Source organism: Pistacia vera, unplaced genomic scaffold (assembly GCF_008641045.1).
Source record: "Pistacia vera cultivar Batoury unplaced genomic scaffold, PisVer_v2 Contig351, whole genome shotgun sequence".
NCBI classification, from domain to species: Eukaryota; Viridiplantae; Streptophyta; class Magnoliopsida; order Sapindales; family Anacardiaceae; genus Pistacia; species Pistacia vera.
The window spans coordinates 262,717-277,628 of NW_022196170.1; positions in this window are offsets into that span (position 1 = coordinate 262,717).

Sequence of the window (14,912 nt, forward strand, 5' to 3'; positions counted from 1 at the left end):
AGGGCTGAAAATGGGCAGAAGACTTGGACACTTTACGGTTGACTTGGGTGGCCGAAATCCCTTATAAGGGGCTTGACAGGGAAGACTTCGCTGTAGCTTCCGAATATCACGGTCTGCCAATCTATTATGCCAAAGCTGAAAATGCCAAAGATTGTGCTTTGCTTCATTTCTTCTCGGAGATTTGCTTTACTAGGGAATCCTTATTTAGAATAAAAGTTTGAATTAAAATTATTTGAATGTATAGTATCGGCCTTGATCATAAAGTAGTGAATTATACGAAAATTAATTTGATTTGTTGGCAGAAAAAGCAGTAAATTCCGATTATCCACTTCCTGTTATATCAAATTAACAAGTACTAATAAGTGAGTAGGCCTAGGTTATGGACCATCGCCATGGTAGACCAGCAATAGTCAAACTAACTTTTTATATCTAATCTTACTCCCTAACATCATTATTAATTCTTTAATAAAAATAAATGATATGATAAACATTTAGGAATATATCAGGTTAATGTATATGACGCATACGTAAATTGTAATTGAATAGATGTATATACTTTCATCTCACATAATACTTTTCTGTCAAAAATAACTTAAAACTCAGATACTAAATATACATGCATAAAAGTTTCAATGTGCCGAATAATTATCTAATCTCACACGTCACGCCAATATGTTTGACAATACACATGAATCGTAATTAAATAAATGGACATTTTTTATCTTAAATAAGATTTTCTCATTTAAAATACCCGAAACTCTGATTACTAAACTAGTGATTACTCTACCTAACAAAAAGTCTTTGTCTTAGCTTTGGAGGTTTACAAAATTTTCTCATAATGGACCACCATTAGTTTGGAAAAAATCTACTAATCTCATGATCTTCGTGTATGATCAAGACCTCCATCACCACCACCGTCCATTTCATGATTTGGACTCAAGTGCACCAACACAATTAACATTATAGTAATACCCAAACCCACAAATCATGAAGGCCCCATCAAGCTCTAAAACTTAATGTCATTATTTGCATAGCAGAGATCCCCTTGTGAGTTTTGGAGAATGAAGATGATAGACTTTGTTAAGATCTTGGTTTTTTAAGTAACTGATTTTATGAGATTTGGTCTAAGGTTTAATTAAACATACATTTATAAATGAAAAGAAATTAAAAAAAGGTTTTGATTGATTTCTATCAAGTTGAGGGACAATTTTGTTCATAAAAAATAATTGTGTCATTGATGTTAGTAGACCAAAACCATATGGGGGACAATCAGTTGACCCATAAAAAATTAATAGTTCTTTGAAATTACTTTTGAAACTAAAGATATGTTGAGAGAAAAGTAAAGTTGCTTTTCTTCAAAATTTCTGTTAATTTACCAATCAATACAAGATACTTTGGTCCTACAAAAATCAACCATAATTGGTTAAATTTTGTTGGCTCCTCCCAATCTTTAAGAAAATTCATGGAGATTCAACATACAAGTTAGCTTTATCATGATGCTTTTTCTTGTAATCTCTTCTACTTTTGTTAAAGGAAACCAAATAATCTTGATGCTTTTTTGTTCTTGAAGATTACCACATTACTTACCTAATTACTTAAACATAATAATTCTAGTTAATTAAGGATATTCATTAATTAATTTTGTCTCCGTTGCATCTGTCGTGCAAGTTTCGTAGAGAGATGAAGAAGATGATGATAGGAAGCAAAAGAAAGATAAGTATTGGAGGGGTTTGTTGAAATTAATCAGAAAGCAAGTTGAATAAATTATCAAAATATTTATTTAATAGTTAACAAATTATTTACCTGATTAGCTTTAGCAAGAGAAATCTAAGCTTTGCTTCTCTATTGTTACTGGATCGATTTTGTATAAGGATTATGGGCCCAGAGGGCCCGATTGAATTTGCATTGGCCCATACATTGAAGCCCGAGTTGTTTTATTTTAATCATTTTTTTGAGTTCTTTTCAAATAGCATTTATAAATATTAATTAATTTGGAAATTAATAACCGACAATGTGAGATTACTAAGAAATTAAAACATAGATTCTTTACATTGAATGTTAGGTTGCTGGTGAACGTTTTATGTAATGTTACTAGTTTCATATTTCATGTTATATTGTTGGTTTTCATAATCTTTTTATTTAAGTATGACATTAATATCGTAGAATCTTTTCTATTTCCGCTGTATAAAGAAACGGCACCGTTCTACTGATAAGAATTAACGCCGCTTAACGGAATGTGTAGTTTATGCCGTTAATCAAGCCGTTGAATAGTGAAGACTTTTTAAACAAACACTTTGTCGTTTATAAGAAGCCATAGCACCCAGGACTACCAAACTGAGTAGAAGCACAAGTAGAAATACACAGGCATCCACCAGTCGTTGAATCACTTTGATTGTTCGTTGATCAACAATGGCTGTGAATTGATTGAACACATCTGCAAGGAAAAAAAGGTTCCTGTCTGCAGCTTAATGAATTGATCACATGGTGGTCTAAAACATTTCAGAAGGACCAGCTCAATAAATGTAGTGTCTGTCCAACTATGACGCGTTGTATAAATACAAGTAATTTGCAGGCGTAGAAAATTTTGAAGTATTGCAGACACAAAAATATCTTTGAGTTTATTTGTATTAGACGATAACCATCCTCATTACAAGATGTGTTTGATTTTGTATAGTTCCCCACAATCCCCCATGTGTCTGTAATATTTTGATGCCTCATTAAAGCATTTGAGGAAGTAAAAGTTTTTATTTCGAATAGGTCCTGTCAGTAGGTTAATGAATTGATCACATGGTGGGTTTCCACCAATATTTAATTTAAAACTTTTCAATGGGACCAGCTCAGTAAATATAGTGTCTATCTAACTATGGCGCGTTACATCAATACAGGTAATTGCTGGGAATTGGGATATCCATCTGTTTTATTAAAGGCTTTTTCATATTAAATATAGTAGTACTACACTTGCAAAGTTCTTGTAGGAGGATATATATAAAAAGTGATATGTTACATTATAATTGAGAGATTGAAATGATAACTTAACTTTACAAATTGACTCTTTCAATTGAGTTAACAACTTTTTTCCGATTTAATGATATTTTTTCACCCAAAGATTTTTAAAACACCATTTTACTACTTAAATTTATATTCTGATAATAAACAAAGAGCAAATTCGGTCCAGACTATTGAGACTTTTGAAGAGGAGAAGCCAATGAGTCTTTTGACGGTGAAATGTTAGATTTTGGTTATTGAAATTGATCAGAATTTGACTTTAGAAGAACAACTGCGTAAACCCTAATCGCTCAATTACCCATGATCGGTGGCTTCGACGAGAGTAGGGTGCAACGATGTCAGAATCGGAAACGAAATATAAATTTAGATAGTAAAATGATATTTTAAAAGTCTATAGGTGAAAAGGTATTATTAAACAATTATTTGGGTAGGAAAAAGTCGTTCACTCCTCCCAAATCCCAATTAGGTATGACACATCTTTTGGATAGACACACCTTTTACTTTTTAGTTGATATAAGCTTTCTTTGGCCCTTTCATAAACCATAAACAATTCTCTGATATAGAAAAAATAGTCTTCTTTGATTGATTTTGAGTTGAGATTCTTGATATTGTTATTTATGCTGAAAAAGCAAACAAAGGCAACAAATAGGGGTTAATTTATATTTATATTAATTGTGATTTCCATTTCTAAAAAATTGTAATTCATTTTTCAAAGTTGTATTTTGATTTCATTAATTAAAATGAATATCATCACATCTTTCAATTTGTCAAATATACTAATTAAACCAACACAAATTTCAATATTGGGCCTCTAAAGACAGATTTGTATTACAGTATGCAAGTATTAATAATTTGGATAAATTACATTAAAAATTTAGTAAATCAATCGTCATTAGAAATGTTTTTTGAATTTAGTAAAAATCTCTGATACATAAAAGATGTTTATATTTAGACTGAAATGTAATTGAGAAAGAAAATATATGTTAAGATTTGCTTTACTGGGGAATTCTTATTTCAGAATAAAAGTCTGACATAATTTCGTAATCAAAATTACGATTTGGATGAATGATGTATAAGAAGTCACAGCAGCCAGGAATACCAAGCTGAGTAGAAGCACAAGTAGAAATACACAGGCATCCACAAGTCGTTGAATCACTTTGATTGTTCGTTGATCAACAATGGCTGTGAATTGATTGAACACATCTGCAAGGAAAAAAAGGTTCCTGTCTTCAAGTTAATGAATTGATCACATGGTGGGTTCCCATCAATATTAAATCTAAAACATTTCAAAAGGACCAGCTCAATAAATGTAGTGTCTATCCAACTATGACGCGTCGTATAAATACAAGTAATTTGCAGGCGTAGAAAATTTTGAGCTATTGCAGACACAAAAATATCTTTCAGTTTATTTGTATTAGACAATAACCATCCGCATTACAAGATGTGTTTGATTTTGTACAGTTCCTCACAATCCCCAATGTTTCTGTAATATTTTGATGCCTCATTAAAGCATTTGAGGAAGTAAAAGTTTTTATTTCGAATAGGTCCTGTCAGTAGGTTAATGAATTGATCACATGGTGGGTTTCCACCAATATTTAATTTAAAACTTTTCAATGGGACCAGCTCAGTAAATATAGTGTCTATCTAACTATGGCGCGTTACATCAATACAGGTAATTGCTGGGAATTGGGATATCCATCTGTTTTATTAAAGGCTTTTTCATATTAAATATAGTAGTACTACACTTGCAAAGTTCTTGTAGGAGGATATATATAAAAAGTGATATGTTACATTATAATTGAGAGATTGAAATGATAACTTAACTTTACAAATTGACTCTTTCAATTGAGTTAACAACTTTTTTCCGATTTAATGATATTTTTTCACCCAAAGATTTTTAAAACACCATTTTACTACTTAAATTTATATTCTGATAATAAACAAAGAGCAAATTCGGTCCAGACTATTGAGACTTTTGAAGAGGAGAAGCCAATGAGTCTTTTGACGGTGAAATGTTAGATTTTGGTTATTGAAATTGATCAGAATTTGACTTTAGAAGTTCTTCTGCGTAAACCCTAATCGCTCAATTGTCGATGATAGATAGCGTCGGCGAGAGTAGGGTTTGAGGGGTTTTGGCGAGTGATGATCGAGGAAAAAAATGGTAGGGTCGTTCCTTGCCTCCCATTGGCTCATAACTTCGAAAATATCCTCAAATTATCTGAAGTTTAGACAGGTGTGCGGTCCTCATTCACTCATGGACAAAACCTGAATCTACTAGGTTGCTGTCAGTTATATCATTTCTGTCTTGAGGTGACGTGATAGCTCTTGAACGACGTAAAACTTTTCTGAACTCTAATTGATACTTGCTGATATGAAAAAGCATACATAACTAGGCCTGCGTGATGGTGATCTTTGAAAATTAATTATGTACTATTACAAAATAAAAAACCATGTTCTGGTCATCTCTTTGAGAGAAAGGTTTTACTTTTTCTAGTTTTATTTTCTCGAGTAGGAATTTCAACTATAGCTAAATTTTTTTCATAATAATTTTAACTATGCATATATTTTCTTCCGATTATAAATTTAATATTAGAAATAAAACCAAAATTCCACATTTAAAATTTTATAAGGGAGTGAATAATCCTAATTTATATTAACCATTTTCATAACATGTCGGTTCAATCTTAGAGAACAGACCAGGATGATATTTTCATTTCACATGGATTCTTTTGATGACCATTCGGCTTATATTTCCGGTGCATTAAATTTACATGTTCCCGAGGGTGGCTTAAAACGTACGGCCTTACAGCTCAATCCTATTAGAAAGCAGTTGGCTAAATTAATGCTTTCTTCATCTTTCGTTCTCTTCTTCCTTCTATCTCATAAACTTTCTTCATATTTGTAGTTTTCTGAAGTTGGAATGGGCTCCACTATTGATTCAACACTTCAAAAGTTATACTATATTCATCCATTCTTTCTCTACGCACATCTCCTCATCTTTCCTTCTCCACTTGGCAGGATAAAACGTTTTAGTTAAGTGAAAGAAACTATATAGGATCATAATATAATACCACGGGAGAGTATCATACATTACCCATAAGGATTTAAAATTTATAATTCGATGAAAACGAACTCTAAAAGTTTGAAAACTATTTCATAGACGCCCCTTAGTCCTAAGTTCATTATGTTATTGTTTGTAATAGATGGGCGAAATTATAAAATTTCTGCTTTCTAAGAAAGTTTTGAGATAAAATGGTAACATTCGTTTTATAAGAAAATGTAATAGGTATATGTGATAAAGTTTTTAAACTTCGAGGGTCCAATTGATAAAAAAGTGTGAAAGTTGTCATCAACCGATGAATTTGAAAACCTCAAGGATAATTTGTGATATTCTCCCTTAATTAATACTATTCGAGTCTGCAATTACAGTTTTAAATTAAGAAACTATGAACGTTAGGTTTATCGGATTTCTTAATTTAAAACTTGAATAATAGATAAATGGCCGGCTACGTGAGACCCACCAAATTGAATTAATAATAAAGATTTTAATTAAAATTGTTAGGTTTGGGTCAATTGGCTGAGCGTTATGGGGAACTTTGATAAGGGAAAGAATAGTGGCTGCCTGCGATAAAGACGTGCTATGAATTAATTGCCTAATTTGACAAATTTAAAGGCTGTAATTTAAAGTCTCTTCTTGCTCAAAACGTACAATCAATCTCCCTAAATATGGCAATTACGATCACTAATCAATCGGTCTCAGGTCAACTGCAAAAGATCCAAGGGCTGAAAATGGGTAGAAGACATGGACACTTTATGGTTGACTTGGGTGGCTGAAATCCTCTTACTCAAATTCTTTATTATAATTTGTTTATTCATAAAAATAAGAATCCAATAAATTTTTTATTCTTTAAGTATAAATTAAAGAGTGAATTTGACTCTCCATGTTTAGAGAATCAAATTTAACTATTTATCCTAATTTTAAATAATAAATTACAAGTTTTTATGTATTTTATTTATTATTTATCTCTCATATTAGGTTTCTTTTTTGAAAAAACACATTTTCTCTTCTAAAATTTAAAGAGTCTATTGGATTTGAATAAAAATTTTATTCTTTATATTTAAAAATGAATGGAACTATTCTTTATTTATATGAAAGATGTACTTTAAAAAATAGAGCATCATTGGAGATGCTTTAAGGGATCTTGACTGGGAAGACTTCGTTGTAAGCTTCCGAAGCTATGAAGATCATGGTCTGCCAATCTATTATACCAAAGCTGAAAATGCCAAAGATTGTGCTTTGCTTCATTTCTTCTCGGATTTGTTTTTACTAGGGAATCCTTATTTCAAATACAGTAAAACCTTTCTATAGTCATAATGGTGGAACTAACTAAGTTGATTATTATGAGAAGATTATAACTTAATAAATGTGTAGTCATAATGGTGGAACTACACGCCTAACAATATTAAGATTTCAATTCATATTTTAATAATATTAAGGTTTCAATTCAATACTTCAATTGTCTACTTTTAAAACGGATAGAAGATCGTATTTTGAAGCTAACAAAGGTAACTGTCCTTGATGGAATTGTAAATGCAGTTGCTGCATGGCAACTTATGTGAAGCCACAAACAATTGGTAATTGTTTTAAGCATTACAAAATTAGGACCCCGAAAAAAGATTGCTGAACATATCTGCAAAAAGAAGAAACAGTGAAGAACAAGTGAACTATTCAATTGCCATTACTAACAAGCTGCAGCTATAGGACATCCTAGCTTGAGAGGAGCTGTCAAGATACAAGCTTAAGAACAGTCAGGGTTAAAATGCAACATTGGAAAGTAGCTGGATTATAAAATAGTTAGCTTAATCAGGGTTAAAATGTCAGAAATCAAAGTTCTGTAGAAACGCTGCGTTTTGTATCTACGGCTATATAAAAGAAGTCGTGCGCGTGATTCAGTTATTTAGTTAATCAATCAATGAAAACATCTTCTTCCTCTTCAATTTTTCTCTGTTTTTAGGTGCAATTAGTGATTAATAATGTAGTCAATCAGGAATGTTATACTGATCCTTTACAAACTCTTATTATAATCAAGTAAAAAGGAAAAAGAAGAGAAAAAGTTCTTTGAATTTAGGATATTTCTTCCATTTAGAGGATGAATTGTCCGTAGATGCTATATTTTCCACAACCTCAACAGCATAAATAGGCCTAGTTCCATTACCAATTTGACAAGGTTTGTTCTAATGATCTTTGGATGAACCTGTCGTTAGAATGTGATCGGATCTTAATATGTTGCATTAGCATATTTGAATCTAATGCTACAAATGAGCTGGATTTAGTTACTAGGGAGGTACTCAGCTGTACATAGAAAGTGTCCTGAGAACTTGGACCGAACACACAGCTGAACTCTTCACTTTACTAAGTTCTTCTTCATTAGTTGTACATAATTAACATATTTTCAAATGAATGATTATTCATAAAAATGTATGAATAATCATTCATTTGAAAATATTTTTTAGTACACTGAGAAGTTCATTAAAAGGGACATTAAAAGCTTCTATTAAATCACATAAGAGTAATTTATAGTTTTAATAACATTAGCTTAATAATGGTTGTAGATAGAATACTTGTTCAATCCTCCTTACCTTACCTTGCCTTTGATTTTGTCTTTAATTATTAAATTTTAAAGAGAAAAAAAAAGCGGTTGTGGAGCCACCCGTTGATTTGCGGAACTACACGCCTAACAAATAGAGGAGAGCAAAAAGAAAAAAGGGAAATTTAAAAAAAAGAGTTTTTTTATTGGGTGGCGGGGGCCACACGTGGGAAGGTCAGACGAATCTTCGTTGCGGAGAGTTAGAGAGAAGGGGGCCTCATGTGTTGACCAGTGTACAGTTTCGTCTTTCGTGGAAGCTGATTTTATTTTATTTTATTTTTTTTAAGTTTTAATTTAAGAAGAAAATTAATTTCTCTTCAGACTGGTTTTATTTTCCTATGCAAATATATAGGCAATACAGAGAATCTTTTTTAACTGTTAAGCTTGTGATAGATGTGTGGCTTCTTTTGCAAGGCTTTTGCTTTTGCTTTCGCTTGCTTAATTATTGTACCTGCCTATTTCAGAGTTCAGACTCAGATTTCAGATGGCTTGCTTTTGAAGGAGTCGTCGGGCCATTAATTCTCAGCTGAGATGGATTCCATTAATTCTCAGCTAAGATTTTTCTTTAATTTTGATCAAAGTTGCCGAGAAAAAAATTCTTGATACAATGGACGTATCTGTATTCCACAGATAAGAAAGGTCGTGCATTTCATGCGCCATGACTCATGAGGGAAACTCCTCATTGATCAGATGCATATGCATGTATGATCAATACGCATGTATTTGATCCAAACGAGATTGATCTTCATTATCCGATGTCAAATTTCTGATAATCTGATATTGAGAAAAATCTGGTGAAATTAAATGCTTGATGATTTTTTTTTTTTTTTTTTTTTTGAACTAAAATTTTGGGAAACCAATGTCTTTATACCAACAAAATTTTAATTCAGGGAAGTAAAATTTCTAATAATCTGATATTTTCTCTTAAAACTGCTAATATTTTCCTGAGAAAGTTTAGAGGCTCTGAAGAGAATCTTTTTTTATTGTTAGGCTTGTGATGTTTGTGTGATTTCTTTTGCTCAATGATTGTACTTGGCTTCAGAAGTTGCTCAGATTTCACATGGGTTTGCCTTTTTCTGTTTCTTCTTCATCATCGTCTGCAGATCACCCAATAATTCTGATAAAAACTCCTCCTCTATTTTTCTATAATAATTAATCCGATTTAATTTTACAGGCTACAGTCTACAATTAAAGTATGATAATTCTGATAAAAACTCCAAGTTTAACTATAAAATTAAAGTATGGAAAATGATATAAGAAAATGCTGTTTACACTTTACAAAGCATGAAACACGTTTTGCTCAATTATAAGAATATTTACATGGAAACTTTATATGAAACGGGTTTGGTATACGGAAAATAAAGCTTAAATAAGTTTTACAATTTCAATCAATCTTCCTCAATATTTTTTGGTGCATAATAATAAAGTATAATTAACCTACTCTACCCTTCCTTTTCTTTGAGAAAATTCATGAACAATAAGTTATATATATAGAATAATCATTTTCTTCTGTAGACATATCTTCTGGTCTTTATAAAAATCTAAACCAAAAGATAGACGTTCTTAGATTCGTAGTGTCATGAAATTGGCTAAATTTTATTATATAGAAATTATTAAATTGATGGGTCATATAATATAAAAAAAAATCAACAATTAAATTATGTGCCCAAATGGTGGGTTTCCACTTTTAAATTCAATTGAAACTTAAAAGAAAATTTGATGAAAAATCAATAAAGTTGGCGATATAAGACAATCATATAAGAAAATGTTTTTATAGATGTCCATGAAACACGTTTTGATCGATTAAAAGAATCTTTACTTAGAAACTATATATGAAACGCGTTTTGTATGCGGAAAACAAAGCTCATACATGTTGTATTAAAGTATCCTAGTATAAATCTCCATTTTGGCCCTTTAATTACTGAGTTGTATTACAGTATCCTAGTATAAATAATTTTGAAAATTTCTATTAAAATTTTGCAAATTCTAATCTAATTATAATGTGATTCAAACTAAGATTGCATTTTTCATTGTCAAATTGCCTTGAATGTTAAAAAGTCGTTAATTAGAGACCTATTCTTCAATTTATCATTATATATATATATAATTTGGTCAAAAACCTTTCTGCATAAAAGATGTTTATATTCAAACTGACTCTTAGCTGTGAAAGCACATGATCTTAAAATCAACTCAAATATTGATTTCTGCATAGATATTGACTAATTTATTATTGCAAAATGCAAATGATGCAGGTCAATCCTACCAGCATTAGTCAATACGTTCATAGCTTGGTTATTATACATCATTTAGATTAAAGTGATTAAGCTATGAAGGATTAACCAAACCCAAGTTTACGCAATAGAATTTAGATAAACACTACATTCGCTCTAAATTTATAATCTGAATCCATAAATATTAAAACTCAAAAAGGAATAATGTCAAATCCACAATAAGAAAGAAACAAAATTTTGGATTCAAATTAAGATTATGTTCCTTGCATGTCTACAATTTAAATGAGCAATGGAACCTATTTTATTTTGGGAAGTAAAATTATAAGACGTTGTTTAAGGGGAAGTATTTTCTCTTAAAACTGCTTATATTTTCCTGAGAAAGTTTATAGGCTCTGAAGAGAAACTTTTTTACTGTTAGGCTTGTGATGTTTGTGTGATTTCTTTTGCTTAATGATTGTACTTGGCTTCAGAAGTTGCTCAGATATCCACATGGGTTTGCTTTTTTCTGTTTCTTCTTCATCATCATCTGCAGATCACCCAATAATTCTGATAAAACTCCTCTACTATTTGTCTATAATTATTAATCTGATTTTAAGAAAGCTATGGAGAGATTAATTACTTAAATTCTGATTTTCTGAAATAAAAATTCTGAAAACCAATGGTTTAGTTAGTGGACTGATTATGATCACATAAGCTATGAAAAATAAATGACTTAATTACTAAATCATGTGAATTATACGTATATGAACAAATCTGAAATTCAGAATGAAGAAAATTTATAATTGAGAAGTAATACATGAACTATGCTAAAGCATATCCAAAAGCTCAATTCAAAGATCATCCATATGAATATTTCTTTTTAACTTATTTTTTATGAATATTTCTTTGTCTTTACTGCAAAGATTTTCAAAATGACTTGGACGAACATGAAGAAAAATCCTAATCAGACCCCACTCAATGCTTTGCTACGTAGCTTCCATTGCTTTCCCAAATTCTTCAATCCAACACACTAGAAATGTTAAAAATCTTTTTACATAAAAGATAATTATCAAAGAAAATAAATTAGAGTAATGGACCATTTACAGCCGGAAGATTTTGTATGCATGAAGTTATTCGTGTTGTTGCCTTAATAATTGCATATACAAGCCACCATTATCTACAAAGAGAAATGACGTTGAAAGGGAATGGAAAGATAAACTTAGAGAAAAGGCAAAAATATCTCTTTACTTGGTAGTAATATTAATTATTAGTCAACTTTGTGAGGCATTTCAGATAGCTCAGAGTTCTGTCAAAGATTCCGGTTGGAAGAAGTAATCTTCAATAGTTTGTGTGAGATTGAATGGTGGAAGGAACCCCTTACATTTACTAATTGTGTGAATTATGTATCTTTTGTGTACCTCGAACTATGTATATATTTACAAACTACTTTTGGTGCATTATGATGGTAGTTTATAAAATTTTATTATGAAAAGTTGTTGTAATCATTCTACTTAATCTTCTTTGATTGTTCTCGCATGCAAAATGATTCAGTGGTTGTTCATAAGAACTCAGCTCCAAGCCTGTTTCAGAATTAAAAATCTGCATCGCTGGTTGTTCTAATGTCTCTGTTTCAACTTTCAACTACTAAGTAATTTAATTGTTATGTTATATAAAACCCATTAAAACTAAAAAGAGAACAAAAACTTACATACAATTTAAATTATTGAAAAACTATTAAAAAATTCTCATTCTCAACATAAATTGGAGTTTAAGCAACAATCTCGTAAATTAAAAATCAAATCATTAATTCCTTGTCTCTTCTAAAAAAAAAAAAAAATTATTAAGTATAAAATGTTAAAGATAAAAGGGATCAACGCCATATAGTATATCAACAGACGACATTTCCTTAATTAGAGATGCATAAACAATGTAGTTATGGTGACATTTCACAACAAGATAATCGGATCATTGTAGCAATCCAACAAAGAAATACAAGTGAGGTAGCATTATCCTAATTACACTATAATGTTATCGTTAAAATAATGGCAAAAAAAAAAAAAAAAAAAAAAATACTAGCACTTCCCTTCCTAAACAATTAACTTTTACAAGTGATAATTTATCACGTTCTAAACTTGTAAGATAATTGTTCTACAAATATTCTGCGACCTTAATTAAATCCAAAAATTTAGGAATCCTACAAATGACATGGGATTTAGGATTCAGCGAAACTTTCCTCCCAAAAATAAAAATATTTGTTTATGTACAGGAGATGAAAGGGTTTTATTAATGAAGTCAATATTCAATAGTCAATTCTACCATATCAAACTTTTTCTTACTTCAATGAAATATAAATTTGTTCACACGATGAGTCTCCACCATCAATAAATTATTCTCATCAGGTCACATGAATAGAAACTAAAGAAATATTGATGGAAAATAAAGTTGCAAATTAATAGGATAAGTATTAAGAATGCGTTTTACAAACCATGAAACACGTTTTGAAAAATTATAAGAATCTGCTTTCACAATCCATTAAACGCAACAATTGAAGAAAATAAATTAGCTTATACTAGAACCATTAATATGTTGTGAAAATAAAGCTCAGTATGGATTGATCTTTCAAAAAGAATAAATACCTTTTTTGTTCTTTTTTTTTTACATAGTAAACGAAATGGGATTATACTTGTTTTTTTAGATCAAATCCAATGTTGGTTAATGCATCATCAATATGATAGATATTCTATTGGGATGCATTTTCTCTATTTCCTTTGCATATTCAGTACCCCATCTTAGCTAATTCAATAATTATTTCTCTCAGAGCTATAATGATATTAACTCCATAAAGTTTGATTAAATAATAAAATCTATTTTAAGTTTTCGAAATAGAAAAATTCTTTTATCCAATTATGTATTAAAATATAATTTAATAAATATTTATTAACTCATAATATTTTAAATTTTAACATTTTGACAAGATTCATTGTCTACCTCTCACCGTCTGTTAACTATCAAACTTATTAGATTTTTTTTGTGGGAAATAGTAAAAACCACCCGTAAGCCCTAACGTCATCCAATTTTGCAAGATAAATTTTTATAAAAGGATTTTCCTCTCAATAAGATTTTAACCTGATTCATCACTAGTTCATTATTTTAGCCAAATTAAATTATGTGTGAATGATACTTTTATTTTAATTTTAATTTTCATTGTTCGTATAATAATTTATATAAAATATTGTTGATACATACTTTGATTAGAGTTTTAAATTGAATATTTAGAAGTGCTGGGTCTGAATTAATGAAAGTGAGACCAGAATAATAATTTTACGTAAATTTCAAATTATAAGTTTAGGGATTTGGAATGTTGGGGCTAAAAGTGAGGGGTAATTTCGAAATTCTCGCTTGAAAAAGGGTTATTATTTTCTACATCCCTGAAACTTAAAAAACTCTTAACCCCCATAAACTTCAGAAACTGCCACAAACACTCCCCACAGTCACTTTTGGCCGTTAAACTTCAGAAACCATTTTTTTTTTTTTTTTTCCAAATTTCTTAAGTGTTCGTTTGCTTGTTTGATTTGTTGGTAAGGGTGAACTTGAATTTTTATTTTTTTATTTTTCAGATAAATGTTGTACAAAAATTATAATAATATTGTTGAAAAATTATAACATTTTACTCGTGCTCTTCGTAGTTTTTTTTTTTAAAGTTTCAGGGAGCGTGTGACTAACCCAAAAATTGAGGGAGATTTTTGATATTGCGAGCTCGAAGATATATCCGCATTGAATTTTAAAGAGATTAAAAAGCAGTTGCGGAGAGACCAATCTAATTTCTCTAATTACACAAAAAAAAATCTTATCTCTGATTGGTTACTTTCTTGAATCCCTTTAACACGTGGGGTCCGTTGATTCGTGGAACCACACGCCTAACAAAGAGAGGAGAGAAAAAAAGGGAGAAATTTTTAAAAAAGAGTTTTTTTTATTGGGTGGCGGGGGCCACACGTGAGTAGGGGAGACGGAATCTTCGTTGTGTACAGTTAAAGAGAAGAGCTAGAGG